The 16,711-nt window shown below is 33.8% G+C and overlaps 1 long non-coding RNA gene and 1 pseudogene across 1 annotated transcript; both read left to right on the top strand.

The window, feature by feature from the left end:
* Positions 1-4,852: 4,852 nt before the first annotated feature.
* LOC146947046 (uncharacterized) lies at positions 4,853-5,917 on the top strand (annotated as a pseudogene).
* A 5,460-nt stretch (positions 5,918-11,377) lies between these two features.
* On the top strand, positions 11,378-13,779 carry LOC146947045 (uncharacterized). Its single transcript, XR_015028305.1, has 3 exons — positions 11,378-11,615; positions 11,728-11,791; positions 13,483-13,779. It is a non-coding gene; the product is annotated as an uncharacterized LOC146947045 (long non-coding RNA).
* Positions 13,780-16,711: the final 2,932 nt, after the last annotated feature.

Raw genomic sequence — 16,711 nt, 5'->3', positions numbered from 1 at the left:
AATTCAATTTTAGTTATTTCCATTTTGGTCCTTTTTAATAATTCTGTTTTTTGCTTTTTAGTCCCTTTTGTCTTTTGCATTTTGGTCCTTTGTTTCTAAATAATTGCAGATTAGTCCCAAGTTCTTAAAAATTGCAGAGAAGTCCTCAAAGTCCTTTTGTCCAAATCATCAGTCCAAGATTACGTGTCCAGTTTCAATTGGCCAGCAAGTCCACATGTCAGCATATATAAGGCTGTGTCATCAATGCAACAGACCAATGCCATTCATTCTCTGCCAACTCACACAAACACATCACAATTTTCTCTCTCTTGACGGTTAGATCAAGGTTCAAGGATCTGAAGAATTTCTTTGAAGTTCATCAAGAACTTCGCAGAACTTCATCTTCTCCGAACCCTAATCCTTTCAATTCTCCATCAAATACTTCAATTCGCACAAAATTCAACATCACAGAATCATCACAATCATCAAAATCGTTTCAATTTCACAGAAAACACAAGAAATTCGCAAAATCACATATAAACCCTAATTTTCCAGGATCAACAATTCAAGACAAATTCATGAAATTCCTCACGATTCTCAGCGATCCATTGCTGGATTCTCATCACTGAACCATCGCTTTGCAATTCCCTTGCGAATTCATCACCTACGGTGACGAATCCAAACACGATCACGAAGACTTGATCGTACGAAGAGAAGAAGAAAGAACGAAGTGAATTCTGAACTGGTGAAAAGGAACAAGAAGAACACCAATTCATTTTTGGATTCAAAAGCTTTCTCTGGATCTTTCGTTCGAATCTCCAAAAATTCAAAGAGGTAATTCCTCAAACTCACTGTTATTTTCCAGTTTTCAACAATATGTGTAGTGTTCATCATTAAACCGGTGTAGATCGAACAAGATTTGAAGAAAACTTTTGAAAAACATTAAAACCGAAAGGTTCACATGTAGATCTACACTGATTCAGTGAGTTTTAGAATAAACGGAGTAGATTTTCAAACTCAGGAAGGAAAAACGAACACACCGGTGTAAAAAGCTTTCAAAAACATTCAAGTATGGAGTTCCGACGCGGTGGTTCCGTCACCGGAAACCTAACTGTCGCCGAAAACTTCATCGGTGTCCTTCATTTTTTCCAGAAAACCAGAGGTTGAAGATGAAGCTCACGAAGAGAGAAGTGAGAGCTTCTCTCACTAAACAACAACGTAGAGAGAGAAAGAAGAGAAGGAAATGGACTGAACCGGTGTCCTTGTGCTTTTATAAGCACTGGACCGGTCTGGTTCATAGCCGGCTCGGCTTTCCCTTCGTTTCCACCGTCTGATCACCGGCTTGCCACGTGTTTGGTCCTGATGACTTGTTCCTGTGTGCCTGCTTGTGTTACCATGCGCCTCATGTCTGCAAGCCTTTAGATCTAGGTCAAGCTTGGACCTGGATCAATCCAATGGCTGTGAAGCCAATGGATAGTCCATACCCATGTCTAACCTTGGGCTTGGGCCTGCAAGCTTTGTTTCCTGCGTTTTTGGCTATATTTTTTGCTATTTCCTAACACTGTTTCATTATTTACACCGCTGATCATGCTCAAAATTACTGGAAAAATTCTATAAAAATTTGTATGTGTTTCTTGTCATTTTTGTAATGTTTTTATACATTTTGTTTACTAAAAATCCAGATGAAAAATATTGATATATTTTTTTGCTTTATTACTTACTTTCATGATAAAAATCTATGAAAAATTGCTCAAATTCCATTCCAATGACTTGATAAATGTTCGTGGTTTACATAATATGATTTTGTGAGTTTATTACTACTGTTTGTGTTTGACTTTGATGCATGTGTGTGATTTTTGGTTAATTGCTTAGATTACAAGTTACATTTGTGAATAAATAAATGCCAAAATGCCTTAGTTTACTTTATAAATGTCAAGTTCATCATGTTGCCTTGATTCTCATTCTAAAACCTGATTCTAAACCTTTGAAAAATGTATTAGAATGTGAGAATTTTAGGCAATAGGATTCTTGCATATTATGAGTAAATTTTAGTTATATTTTGCACTTTTTTGGCCTTATTTTGTGAAAGTTTTCCATGCTTTTGTCATGATATTTTACTTGCTTTATTTTCCTTGATATTACCCTATGCTACTAACATTTTCTTGTTTCATGTTTCATACATCATAAGCATACTCTCCATCACACTTTCTCATCTTACTTCTTTACTTTTATTTTGCTTTTAATTCATTTATGTGAGACTAAGTTCTCACAAAGTAGTGTTTATGTAGGGAAATGATGTAATATGGACTATGGACTCTAAATATGTACACCAACACTCACACCGACACTAGCACACACCTCATATGGTTACTTTAGATATATGCTTAGGTTATGCATGTTTAGATGTATGTTTAGGATTGCATGTTTAGATGAATGCTTAGGATTTACACTTAGAAAAAATCAATTTTCCAAAAAAACTTGAACAACATCACTTGAAAACCTTTTTCCAAAAGATATAGGAGTCAAAACTCCTTTGCATTTTCTCTTTTATTTTCTTAATCAAATTTCAATGAAAATTAATCATACTTGACTTTATTTCAAAATAACTAATCAAACCTCACTTTTTCTTAAAATCTCATGCCTTTAAGGCCTCTCAATCTCCATTCTTCAAAATTCCAATTTTCAAACTTAAAATCAACCAACAAAAACAAAAACATTTTTTTGAAGAGAACTACATGGAGTTTGATCCCTTAAAAGGGTATGTAGGCAAGAGGCCAAAACCTCTCCAAGTCCAATAAAACAAAATTCAAACATCTTCTTCTCCCTCCAATTCTTCACTTAGCAAACTCTTAGGCTTAAATAAACACTTTCAAATAGCATTTAAAAATAAAGCGCGCGCGTAGAAAGTAAAGACGGTTCCTATAGGATACTATAGTCGTTATGGGTGCCTAACACCTTCCCGTAGCGAAAACAACTCCCGGACCTCGATTCTCAAGGGTTTTTCTTATTTTTCCCTTCCCAAGAAAAAATGAGATATCAAAGGTTAAAAAGGTTCAAACGTAATCAATGTTTGACACCCGAAAACCAAGATAAAACAGAACGATACTCTTTTTATTACTACATCGGTAAACCGTGCACTTGCGGATTTACTATATCAAAAAGCAAACTTAAACTTGCTCTTAGGAAGAGAATGGATACATGTAAAAGGTGTTGTTCCTTCATCTTTGCACCAGAGAGTTGTAATACGGAAGGATGATGGCTCGGTTGAAAATGTCGAGGCATATCAAAGTTACTTTCTTACTAAAGTTAATCATGTAACAGGAAAGACCTTTGAAAAAAACTTGGCAAAAATAGTGCCATGTTCTTTTGCTAAAGATGGTTGTAATGACCAAATAGATACGAGTTCTGTAAGGCTCGACCCAATCCATGGCTTCATATGGGAAAAGGAGGTCCCTAACACAGAATCCTTGGCGAAAGATTCAATTCCCTTTACTAGGCAGAATGATTAAATGATGATCATGTCCGAGCAAGATGCTTGGAATAGGATTACGACTTACTTGGCCTAGAATAAGATCAAGAAAGCCTTAGAGGCTAAATTAAAACAAAAGATGGTCATAGGAACCATTGGAAAAGATGCAATCGAAACATTTGGTGACGAACCACAAGAAATAATGGATGAAGGCCAAAAACTTGATTGCATATTTGATGATGAACCGTTAGGTTTTGAGAAAGACCCTTCTCTTGAAGCCAAAAAGATCCTGGCTCAAGATCCATTGGAGGATATTGATTTGGGAGATGGATCAATAAAAAGGCCAATTTACATAAGTTCTAAAATTGGCCCAGAGTTCAAGGTTCGAGTAGTTGCACTTCTAAAGAAGTACAAAAACTGTTTTGCTTGGGATTATAACGAAATGCCTGGATTAAGCAGAAACGTAGTAGAGTTGAAGTTACCGATTCGACCATTGAAGAAACCAGTAAAACAATTTCCAAGAAGGTTTGCACCACAGATCATGTCGAAGATTAAAGAGGAAATCGAAAGACTCCTCAAAAGAAAATTCATCAGAACTGCAAGGTATGTCGAATGGTTAGCAAACATAGTTCCTGTAATTAAGAAAAATGGAACTCTTAGAGTTTGTATAGACTTTAGACACCTGAACAATGCTGCACCAAAGGATGAATATCCTATTCCGGTGGCAGAAATCCTAGTTGATTATGCAGCAGGATTTGAATACTTGAGTATGCTCGACGGCTATACCGGTTACAATCAAATCTTCATTGTTGACGAAGATGTGTCAAAAATGGCATTTTGATGCCCAAGAGCTTTAGGTACTTACGAATGGGTAGTAATGCCTTTTGGCCTAAAGAACGCTGGTGCTACATACCAAAGAGCAATGAATTTAATGTTCCATGATTTCATTGATAAATTCGTGCAGATTTACATTGATGATATTTTGGTAAAATCTTCGTCAGAAGATGATCATTTGGAACACCTTCGGTTATCATTCGAAAGAATTAGAAAATATGGATTGAAAATGAATCCAATGAAATGTTCCTTTGGCGTGTGTGCAAGCGACTTCTTAGGTTTTGTTGTGCACAAAAAAGGCATTGAAATCAATCAAAATAAAACTAAGGCTATTTTGGAAACTAAGCCTCCTTTGACAAAGAAGGAACTTCAGTCTTTGTTGGGAAAAATCAACTTCTTAAGAAGATTTATTTCTAACTTAAGTGGAAAACCACAAGCATTTTCACCACTACCCCGACTGAAGAAAGTGGACAGTTTTAACTGGGGCAGGAACATCAAAAAGCTTTTGATGCGATCAAGGATTACTTGACGAAATCTCTAATTTTGTTACCTCCAATTAGGAATAAAAGCATGAAGTTATACATTTCAGTATCTGACTTAACAATAGAGTGCATGTTAGCCCAAGAGGATGAAAATGGTGTCGAAAGATCCATCTACTACCTTAGTAGAGTTTTGAATGATGCCGAAACTAGATATAGTCCTGTTGAGAAATTGTGTATATGTCTGTATTTTTCATGTTCTAAACTTAAGCAATATATAAAGTCGGTAGTTGTTTATGTTTATTCGCATTACGATGTTATTAAACATATGTTGTCAAAGCCAATTTTACACAGTAGAGTTGGGAAATGGGCTTTAGCTTTATCTAAATATTCACTAACTTATCAGCCTTTGAAAGTTGTCGAAGGGCAAATTGTTGCCGACTTCATAGTCGATCATTCTTTGGTCGAAGCAACACAAAGTTATGTGGAAAATCAGCCTTGGACTTTGTATTTTGATGGCTCTAGTTATAAAAATGGTACCGGAGTTGGTATTTTCATAATATCTCCATTAAATGTACCAACTAAGTTCAAATATAATATTAATGGAACTTGCTCCAACAATGAGGCGTAATACTTAGCCCTGATAATGGGATTAGAAATACTGCTTGGACTGGGGGCAAAGAATGTCATGATAAAGGGAGATTCAGAATTGGTGGTGAAGCAGCTAACAAAGGAATACAAATACATAAGTGAGAATTTATTTTCTTATTTTGTTTTTGCTAATTCTTTTTTAAATAATTTTGAATCTATCGATATTCAACATGTGCCAAGAATTGAAAATCAAGTGGCAAATGATTTAGCACAAGTTGCTTCAGGATATAAAATTTCTAAACAAAAATTACAGGAGTTGATAAAAATTAAGGATAAATTGGTTCCTACTGAATGCCCTCCGACAAAATTGTCAATGCCAAAACTTATGGGGGTAGAAGGTGAATCAGACTCTAATGAATCATACACCTATCCCAAATTTTCTTATCCTGAAATTTTTGCCATTGACGATTTGTCAGATAATGATTGGAGAAAACCAATCGTAGAGTACCTTGAGAACCCATCAGACGCAGTTAGTCGAAAGACTAGATATAGAGCCTTAAGCTAAGTGATCATTGGAAATGAATTGTTTAAGAAAACTGCCGAAGACATTTTACTTAAATGCTTCAATGAAAATGAGGCTTATCTAGCTGTTTCTGGGGTACATGGTGGAGCTCGTGGTTCTCATCAAGCATGTCACAAAATAAAATGGTTGCTATTTCGACAAGGTTTGTATTGGCCATCCATGTTGAAAGGCTGCATTGAGTTTGCAAAAGGGTGCCAAGAGTGCCAATAACATGCGGGAATTCAACGTGTACCTGCAAGTGAATTACACTCCATAGTAAAACCTTGGCCTTTTAGAGGTTGGGCTATGGACATAATTGGTCAAATTCATTCTGCTTCATTTGGAGGTCATCATTTAATTCTAGTTGGAACAGATTATTTCACTAAATGGATTGAAGTTATTCCTTTGTCCAGGGTTAGCCAAGATATTGTGATTAGTTTTATTCAAAATCATATTCTTTATAGATTTGGAATTCCTAAAACAATCACTAGGGATCAAGGATCAATCTTTTTTTTTTTTTGGTAGATAGACGAAATGGCAAAGCCATTATAAACTCACACACACAAGTGGAGGTACCGGGGTTCGAACCCCGGTCATAACATCCGGCCTAACAATTTCGGCATTTTGCCAGTTGAGCTAGGACTTCTGGATAAGGATCAATCTTTATTGGTCAAAAAATGGTTGATTTCACCAACCAACCAGGTTTTAAGTTGCTTATTCGACACTATACTATGCTCAAGCAAATCGTAAAACTAACCCGGCCATACCTAATTGATTTTTCCGCCTCCTTATCGACTGATCGCCTATAGATGGTTGGTCGAAGAGATCGTGATGTCATGTCAGGTTGTACCTTTCTAACTCTATTGTTCTCTGATTAATCCTTCCCTCGAAATTCTTAAAAGTAAAGATTACAATCGGCGGCTTATTTTTTATTTCTCTGGTTATGTATGTTGTTCGTGCGATATGCGTATGGTTTTGTTGCTTTCGGTTCGGTTTCACTTTATGAATTCATTTAGCTAGATTCGTGTTTATCCTTTTTTGGGTGGTTGTATGTTAAATTATTATTTGATAATTAACCTCATGGCCTGATGGTGAAAGTTGCAAATTAGTGTTTCTCTTTTACACATAAGTATGGACAAAGCCTAAACAAAGTTGATTTCTCAAAGGCATACTTATTTGTCGCTGTTTATTAATGTTTTGAATGTCCCCCTTGAAGAGGACTTATATCTAAATGATATTTTTAAAATATTTAGTTTGTTTGACATGGGTCACTTCACTAAGCAGTCAAGCTTTATGGAATTAGTAGTTATAAGGGGTAGTTCACTGGGCAGATAAGCTGTCAAAATTTTACTGCTCCACAAAATGCTGCAGATGCATGATCTTTTAAAATTATACCGTTCTTCACATCTTATACTCTTTTTGCAATGGATGTTTGTAATCTTTGAACCACTTGATAGAGAAATTTAATACCCAGGCATAAGGTAACGCCACGCCACATAAAAAAAAAAGAGAGAAAAGCAAAAGTAGAGACTGATTTATAACATGAGAAAATAGAGATTATAGCTTTTGAATTTTAGGCAGTTTACCTGTGTTTGCGTTGTGTATACTTCAGCCACATTAACCAAGCTTTGATTTCTATTTTTGACGGCATCAGGATTTAATTGATTTGGAATTCATTATATTATTAGGCTAAATACCACGTTTGGTTCTTTTAGTTTGATAGAATTCCCAAATTAGTCCTTTAAGTTTCAACAGTTTCAAATAGATCCTTTTAGTTTGACAGAATTTCCAAGTTAGTCATTTAAATTTCAAAAGTTTCAAATAGGTCATTTTAGTTGATAAACTATTTCACCGTTACCCCTGCTGTTAGTTAATAATTAACTGATGCTGATGTAGCCGTTAAGTTGTTGACTTGGATCATAACAGTGCCTTTTAAAAGCTCCAGGTGTGAAAACGTTACGTTTAATGGTCACAAATGATCATTCTAGCACTATAAATACCGTTTAATAGTGCTAGAAAGACATTTGTTGTTGTAAATAGATGTCTTTCTAGAACTATAAATGATCTTTTGTGACCATTAAACGTAGCGTTTTTACACCCTGGACCTTTTTAAAGGCAGCATTTTGATCTAAGTCAACAACTTAACGGCTACATCAACATCAATTAAACGGAGACTGACAGCAGGGGTAACGGTGAAATAGTTTACCAACTTAAAGGACCTATTTGAAACTTTTAAAATTGAAAGGACTAACTTGAGAATTCTGTCAAACTAAAAGGATCTAATTGAAACTTTCGAAACTTAAAGTACTAATTTGGGGATTCTGTCAAACTAAAAGGACCAAAAGTGATATTTGAACATATTATTATCTTAAACCTTGTAATTATCTTTATGGTTTTCTTAGTGTGATTTATAAACACGGTAAGCATGGCAGAATATATGTCTTATTTTAATACTCACAATTTTGGAATTCTTTGATATACGCACAAAATAGATTACCGGTAGAGGCTCATAGTTTGTTTAGTGATATAGAAAAAGGCGTGAAATCATATATGATGTTGTCACGTTATTTAATCAGTGTTGTTAGCTTGAGCTCATTCTGGAGCGTAGTATTATTAAAAGGTCACATAGAAGGGATTATGTCAAGGAAAGCCTTGGTATTTAAGTGGTCTAGGTGACCCACCTCTCTTTCTTAGAAACCCTTTTTATGCCCCATTTACTTTGCAAGCTGAACCAACTGCTTAGTAAAAACTTAAGTAATGGACTAATAGCGATAGATTAGGATAAAGACAAAATAGACCCGAATAGAAAAATAAAATTGGGCAAAAGATCTAGAAGGAAATAAAAAGATAGAATATAAGATAACATGTGAGCTAGTTTCCAAGCTGAAGAGGAGCATAAAAGATGTAGGGGGCGAGTTAGTTTAAATTTAATTAAAAGAAAGAGGTGTAGTGAATTCCGAGTTAAGAGCCGTAGTAGAATAGAAAAGAAAATTTTGTTCCAATCTAAATAGAATAAAGAAAAGGACTAAAAGCACAAGATAATTTAGTAAGAAAATTATTTCATGTTAGTAGGATAATGAAGAAGAGAAGTAGAAAACATGGGCGAATTAATAAGAGAATGACAGCGAATAATTAATAAGGAGATGGAAGATTTATTTCAAGTTAAAGGGGAAATACATAAAATATATGAATTGGCGAGTTAGCTCCAATTTAATAGGAAGAAAGTAGTTAGTTCTATGTCATTATGATGTACTCACTACAACATTTTTGGCTTTAGGCAACTAAACTTTAGCCAACGGCTGAAAAACCATTGGCTAAAGGGGTAATAGGCCACGGATTTCTACACGTTGACAGGTTTTTATAGTTTTTATGTCGACCAGTTAAAAACCGTTGCTGATTCATATATATCCACGACTCTGTAACCGTGGGAATAGTATTGCCGTTGCCTATTCCCTCTAAGCAACGGATTTCAGATGTTGGTATGGAAACCGCGACTTAAAAGCGTGGCTATTCTCTTTTAAATAAGTTGCAACAAAAAAAGCGTGGCGTAAACACCTTTTGACTGCGATTTTCTTAAATATTATGCCACATGTGATAACCGTTGCTAATAACATTTGTAATTTGTGGGCTATAATTATTTCATTGCCTGCAAATTTCCCTATACGTTTTCAGTGATTCCCTTCTATTTATAACAAAATAAAATAGAAAGTGTGTGTGTGTCTATATATATTTATCATTGTATTTTTATTTTTTTTTGAAAAAAAGTATATTTTTTAACAATGCAAAAAGTGTATATATTTTTTTAACTTAAATATGTCACTGGTCCATGCATTTTCACAATATTTTGACATTAGTCACCACACTTTGTAAAATATTTACAACTTTTCCTTCTATTATATTTACATTAAAAAAAAAGCAAAATTAACGATGTGTCACCTGAACCAAATATTACACGTCACATGACACATTAAAAGACAAAACTTTAAGAATTAAAATATTTCAACGTCTTTCCTTGTAATTTGGTATTGATCTCTAAACCCTTTTTTTTTTAAAAAATCTTTCAATGATATTTTTTTTTTTGAAGGAAAATCTTTAAATGATATTGTTATGTTTTATTATTATTTTGTTCATTTATTTTTATTGAGAATAATTACAAAGAAAATAACATAAAATAAAAAATATTTTATTTTTTAATCCAATAACACTTTGACGAGATATTTTCTATTTTAATGGGATTTAATTTTTTAATTAAAATTTAAAATAATATTATTAAAAATAAAATAGTTTAAATGAAGGGTAAAATAGGTAATGAAAAAGTAAGCTCAAACTCATGTATTTTACAACTATTTTATTTTTGCTAAAAAAAAGACTATTTTATTTATATATGGTATAGATGCTTTTATTTATCTATATCTATACTATATATAAAGAAAACAACTCATTTCAACTATGTTGGGCTGACTTTTTCTCTTTCTAAAAATACCTTCAATTTTGAATACAAACAACACATGTAACAAATTAAAAAATAAGAATAAATTTAAATATTAAAAAAATGTAACAAACATGATATGAATATATATATATATATATATATATATATATATATATATATATGTCTGGTTTTTTTTCCTTTATCATTTAAAAGTGTAACAAAAATTTAAATATTTAAAAAATGTAACAAATATGATATGAATATATATATATGGTTTTTTTTCCTTTATCATTTAAAAGTGTAACAAAATAGATAAGCATATTTATACTTATTTGTTTATTATCCCAATTATATTCTTAAACAACTTTTTCTATAATAAAGATCGTTGTTGGTATCATTAAAAAAAAGAATTTAGATTGTATTTTTTTATTATATTGTTGGTGTCATTGAAACAAATAATCATTATTAGTTTGATTTGTTATATGAAAGCAACAAAGATTTATATTTTTAGTTTTAATCCAAATCAAAATTTCATAAAAAAACATCGTTAATATTTTTCAAAAGTTAGCGCAATAAAAAGAGCGAAAAAAATTAGCGTGGGAGTTTGATGGTAAGAAAATATTTTTTTGAAGGATAATACGAAAATAAATTTACTTTTCCATTCCTTGTTGTTTAGTTTTGTATAAAAAAAAATACTAGTGTGGCGTACTTTATTTTATTTTGTTTAATTTTATATCAAATTTAATTTTAGGATGACTCACTCTTTTAATTTTAATTTTTAGAGAGAATATCTCATCAAATATTGTTAGAGTAATTTTCCAATTAAAACTTTTCCTTTTTAGTCCTTTAGATATCTTATTTAATTTTATTTTTAATATTAATCAAGATTACATCTAATGAGATATTTTGTTTTATTTTTTTTGACATGAGAAATATTTATTTTTATTTATCCTTATCTTCCTTTATTGGACATACACTAGCCACATATTTTTTTTGTTTGTTTATCTCTTATGCCTTTTTCACTTGAACCTACCCCACATATCAAATTATCGTTTCTCTCTCCATAAGTGAAAGAAGAACACGACCATCTCCTTCCTTTGACAAACCACCACCACCATATTCTCTCCGGCGCCGTTTTGACCGCCGTTTACACCGTTCGAACAAAGTAAGACAATTTTCTTCATCTACTCGACGAGATCTTTCCATTGATCCTATTAATTTCACGAACGGAGCAGTTTTTTCGTCGACCCTTTTTCTTCCTCCGCTCCGGTAAGCTCGTTTCCGGCAACTTTGATTTGTTTTTCTTCTTCTTTGTTCATATTTTCTTACCTTGCACTGAGATTTTTCTTTCCTCTTATTGTTTTTTTCTTCTTTCTTCTAGATCTAATATCAAACACCACCTCGCCGGAAAAGTGACATAAGCATGTGTGTTTTTTCTCTTTAGGGTAAGTATATATTCTTCTAGCTTACTCAATTAATTCTTGAAAATTTAGAAGCTCATATTTTGTTGTTGAAGACAAAACCTTATTATCCTTGTTCAAACTGGAAGAGAAAAAAATAGACATACGTTTTTTGAGATAGATTGAGCTAACTTGTGTTAATTTAATCATGTTTAGTTTGTAAACCTAATGAAAAGATTCCCAATTTGTATTGAACTTTAATTTCCCATGCTCTTCTAAATCCGAATTTTAGCATTAATTTTGTGTTTATTTTGACCTTAGAAATTACTTTAATTGCTTACATTTCTAAATTTTAGTATAAAAGTCCTCAACTCACATTTATAAAATGAAAATTAACTCATTCAATTGTGAATTTTTATACAATGAGCTAGTGAATTTTGAATTAAAAAGTGGAGCTTTCAACTTTATAAATTGATTCTTTGATTCTAGTGAATTTTGAATTAAAAAAAAATATATTTGAAATAGTGTGACTTATGATTTGGAATTTTTTTTATATTAGTTGACGATGATAACAAATTGGAGCTAGTGGACATTGATTTTGAATATAAAAACAAGAACATTTAAAGCTCTAAATCAATTTTAAAAAATTCATCTAGTGTAGAGTTGACATTGTTTAACGTCATTTTAGCTCATCTTTAACGGACTATAGGATCTAAGTATATCTTGTAAGTTAGTACGAATTGTTTATGTCATTTGGACCTTTCTTGGTATGTGCATTTATTTTTGGACTTTGATCCTTTGAGGTTGGAATGAGAATTAATGTCGATATCAATTGTAATCTCGTGTTGGATCGAGAAATTGTGAATTTAAGGTTATTCCTTTACGTATTTGAAATTAATTAGTAATTGGGTGTTGGATAAACGACATAAATAAGTCATTGTAATTGAAACTAAGTTGATAAACTATGTTATTGGATTCCTACTTTAACATCATTTTAGCTCATCTTTAACGGGATATAGGATCTAAGTATAACTAGTAAGTTAGTACAAATTGTTTATGTCATTAGGACCTTTCTTGGTATATGCTTTGTTTTTGGACTTTGATCCACAGAGGTTAGAATGAGAGTTAATTTCGATATCAATTGTAATCTCGTGTTGGATTGAGAAATTGTGAATTTAAGGTTGTTCCTTTACGTATTTGAAATTAATTAGTAATTGGGTGTTGGATAAACGACATAAATAAGTCATTGTAATTGAAACCAAGTTGATAAACTATGTTATTGGATTCCTACTTTAAAGTTATTTTAGCTCATCTTTAACGGGATATAGGATCTAAGTATAACTTGTAAGTTAGTACAAATTGTTTATGTCATTAGGACCTTTCTTGGTATGTGCTTTGTTTTTGGACTTTGATCAATAGCGGTTGGAATGAGAGTTAATTTCGATATCAATTGTAATCCTGTGTTGGATCGAGAAATTGTGAATTTAAGGTTGTTTCTTTACGTATTTAAAATTAATTAGTAATTGGGTGTTGGATAAGTGACATAAATAAGTCCTCGTAATTGAAACTAAGTTGATAAACTATGTTATTGGATTCCTACTTATTGTAAGGTTCAATTTTTTCAAATAGTCATAGAGTGTCTTAGGCATATGTCACATATCCAAACTCAACTTAAAAATAACATAATTACTGAAAGAATTAATGTGTGTTTTTGTTGGTTTAATTGTGCATTACAGATGTGGGAAGATTTGACCAATTTTTTCAACGTAAGACCAACAACTTTGAGACACTAGCATTTTCATCTTGTGATGCTATTGCACAAGGAGCTAGCTTAAGAGCTTCATTATCTGGTGTAGTATAATTTCCACATTCATTAGCACTTTCCACTTTAGAATGAGATTACAAGTTAAGAATTTTGTTTATGAATGTGTTTATATTGTATATTTAACTTCAGAAAGAGTTGAGTTTTATATACTATTGTGTGTTGTGAAATTATTCTTTGATGTAGTGAATAAAAATGATTGTTTTCATAAGTATTTTAATGTAATTGTTTTAAATAAATTTGATAATTGTCAATTTTAAAAGACTATCATGAGACACAAGAATGGATGTCTAAGTGAAGTATCTTATTGGTTGTGTTTAAGTTGAGGGGAATAAAAAGCAAAACAAAACTGTGGTATTTTTTTTTTTATTAAAACGTGTGAGGCAACGGTTTTATATATGAGGGTTAACTAAATAGGCAACGCTTTATACATTTAGTCTAAAGTGTATAGCAACTGTTTATTCCGTAGCTTAAACATACAGGCCACGGTTAGCTATCGTTGTTAATTTGGAAACCGCGGCCTTAAACTTCCATAAAAACCGTGGCATTTAACTGCATTCAGCCGACGGTTTTCTAATTCCGTTGCAAAAAGTGCAAAAACCGTGGCTTATACTTTAGGCAACGGCCGTATATACCACACCCTTATATCCGTGGCCTAAACGTTTAGACAACGGTTTTTCGACTTCTGTCCACGATTTTGTGTCGTTGCCTAAAGCCAAAAATGTTGTAGTGACTATATTTGAGATTGCATTATTATACTTACCAATGGAGAATCCTGCTAGTATTGTTATATTTCAGATAAATCATGTCTGGGAGGCAAACAATCCCGCCAAGGGAGAGATTAAACAAAAGGAAGAACTTACCAAACAGCACGCCATAATTCAAATGTGAAATGAAATGCATATGGAAGCAATTGTCCCTCCATTAAGAACATGAAGATGAAATGCTGAGTTATCCTAACCTTTTTCGACCTTTGAAATTTGTTTTGCAGGTTGTTTACGAGGCACCATACTTTCTTAAAAATATTGTTCTCTTATTTTCTCTACTTTATTTCCGCATAAATAAAGACAAGACGCCAAAGCAGAAAAGCTAAAAACGAAAGCTCAAGACCAAAAACACTTGCAGAGTAAACCATTATGTCAACCCTTAAAGAGGGCTCTGAACATCGATATTACGTCAACCTTAAAATAGGGCTCTGAACGTCGACATTCCTTCAACCCCACGAGGTTCTGAACGAGGCGTCAACCCTACGTGTCCTTTAACGCCTTGTGAACCCTTCGAGGCTCTGAACAGTCTTACTCGTCAACCCCACGAGGATCTGAACGTGGCGTCAACCCTACGAGGCCCTAAACGCCCTGTCAACCCTTTGAGGTTCTGAACATTCTTACTCGTCAACCCCATGAGGCTCTGAATGAGGCGTCAACCCTATGAGGCACTGAACGTAATGTCAACCCTTAGAGGCTCTGAACTAATTTTTTATGTCAACCATATAAGGCTGTGAACAAATTGAAATGTCAACCCCCAAGAGGGCACTGAACTCCGCCACTACATCAACCCCAAGTGGGTTCTGAATAAAAACATGACGCCAACCCCAAAATAGGGCTCTAAGCGCAAGAAAACCTCATATAGAGATCTCTCCTCAAAGGGGCCGTAGAAGAAACTTTTCTCAAAGAAAATCACAAAATAACTAAAGAAGAACTCAACAAAAAGTTATAACTAAGGGATCAACAAAAGTCAAGAAGAACAAAGACTCATAGGATCAAGAAAACATAACGCCACAGGCAAACTAAGACCAAAAGGTCAAGAATATTTAACATCACAGGCGAGCTAAAGCCAACGCTAAAAAGGCGAAACAGGGTCAGAAGACCAGGATAAATTACAAGTTAAAAAGAAAAGAGGAAACAGATTCGAAACGACGAAGAACATCAAATATTATAAAGGGGAAACAGATTCAAAACCATTAAGGCAAGACAACATAAATACGATGTCTCAAAAAAATATCCCACCAAAAGCTTAAAAAGTACGGAAGTCGCCATAGAAGGCTCGCCCATTTCAATTACATCAAAATGTAGGTTACTATAGAACCACAAAGGGCTCGCCTATGCCATGCACCAACGAACTCGCTGCAGGACATATAAATTGCAGATATTGCCCATAATGCAGTATCGAAATTGCCTTCATAGTTAATCACTTCGCCTTGCCCCTAGACTAGTGCTTGGGAGCTGTGGATTATCGCCTTCATATTTAATCACTTCGGCTTGTCCCAAGGCTCACGCTTGGGGGGCTGTGGACCGTCATTATATTCCTAAGGGCTTAAATGCCCTCAAGAAAGACACTAGAAAGCTTGTGCATGCTCTTCAAAGGCAATGCCTCAATAGTTATACTTATTCATCACTTCGCCTTGTCCCAAGACTCGTGTTTGGGGGGATGTCGACTATAGCCTACATAATTAATCACTTCGCCTTGTCCCAAGACTCATGCTTGGGGGCTGTGGACTATCGACTATATATATCACTTCGCCTTGTTCCAAGACTCGTGCTTGGGGGTGCTGTGGAACATCATTATATTCCTAAGGGCTTAAACGCCCTCAAAAAAGACTAAGAAAGCCTGGGCGTACCCTTCAAAGGCGTCTCCTCAACAGTTATACTTATTCATCACTTCGCCTTGTCCCAAGACTCGTACTTGGGGCTGTGGACCGCTAAAGTATCCATAAGGGCACATATGCCTTCCAGAAGGGCACATGCGCCCTCTCGAAGGGCTTCTGAACCCCTAGGCGCGCCCCCCTAAGGGCGCTTTAACAACCCGATTTTCGCTAGAATTATTTTTATTTATTATTATATGTGTTTATGTGTGCTTGTATGTGATTATTTGTCTCTGTGTGTATTTTATTCGGGATTAGTGGGTTTTGGCTTAAGAAAGGTATTTTGGTCATTTTAGACACAGGGCGTTTTGGTCATTTTGTAAGCAAGGGTAAAATAGTAATTTCACCATGAGGATTATTTTTTGTGTTTTAAGTGGCAATAATTATTTTTACAAAGTTACTAGTGAGTTGGGGTGATTAAATAAGAGACGGTAACTATTCGTTATTTTTTACCCGTTAAGTGAGTAGAAACATGGTGAATTAGTTAGTGTGAACTTTAAGC

This window comes from Medicago sativa, chromosome 2 (genome assembly GCF_051527215.1).
Source record: "Medicago sativa cultivar Bolivia chromosome 2, Bolivia_mono, whole genome shotgun sequence".
Lineage (NCBI taxonomy): Eukaryota > Viridiplantae > Streptophyta > Magnoliopsida > Fabales > Fabaceae > Medicago > Medicago sativa.
This window is presented reverse-complemented; position numbering and strand designations above follow the sequence as displayed.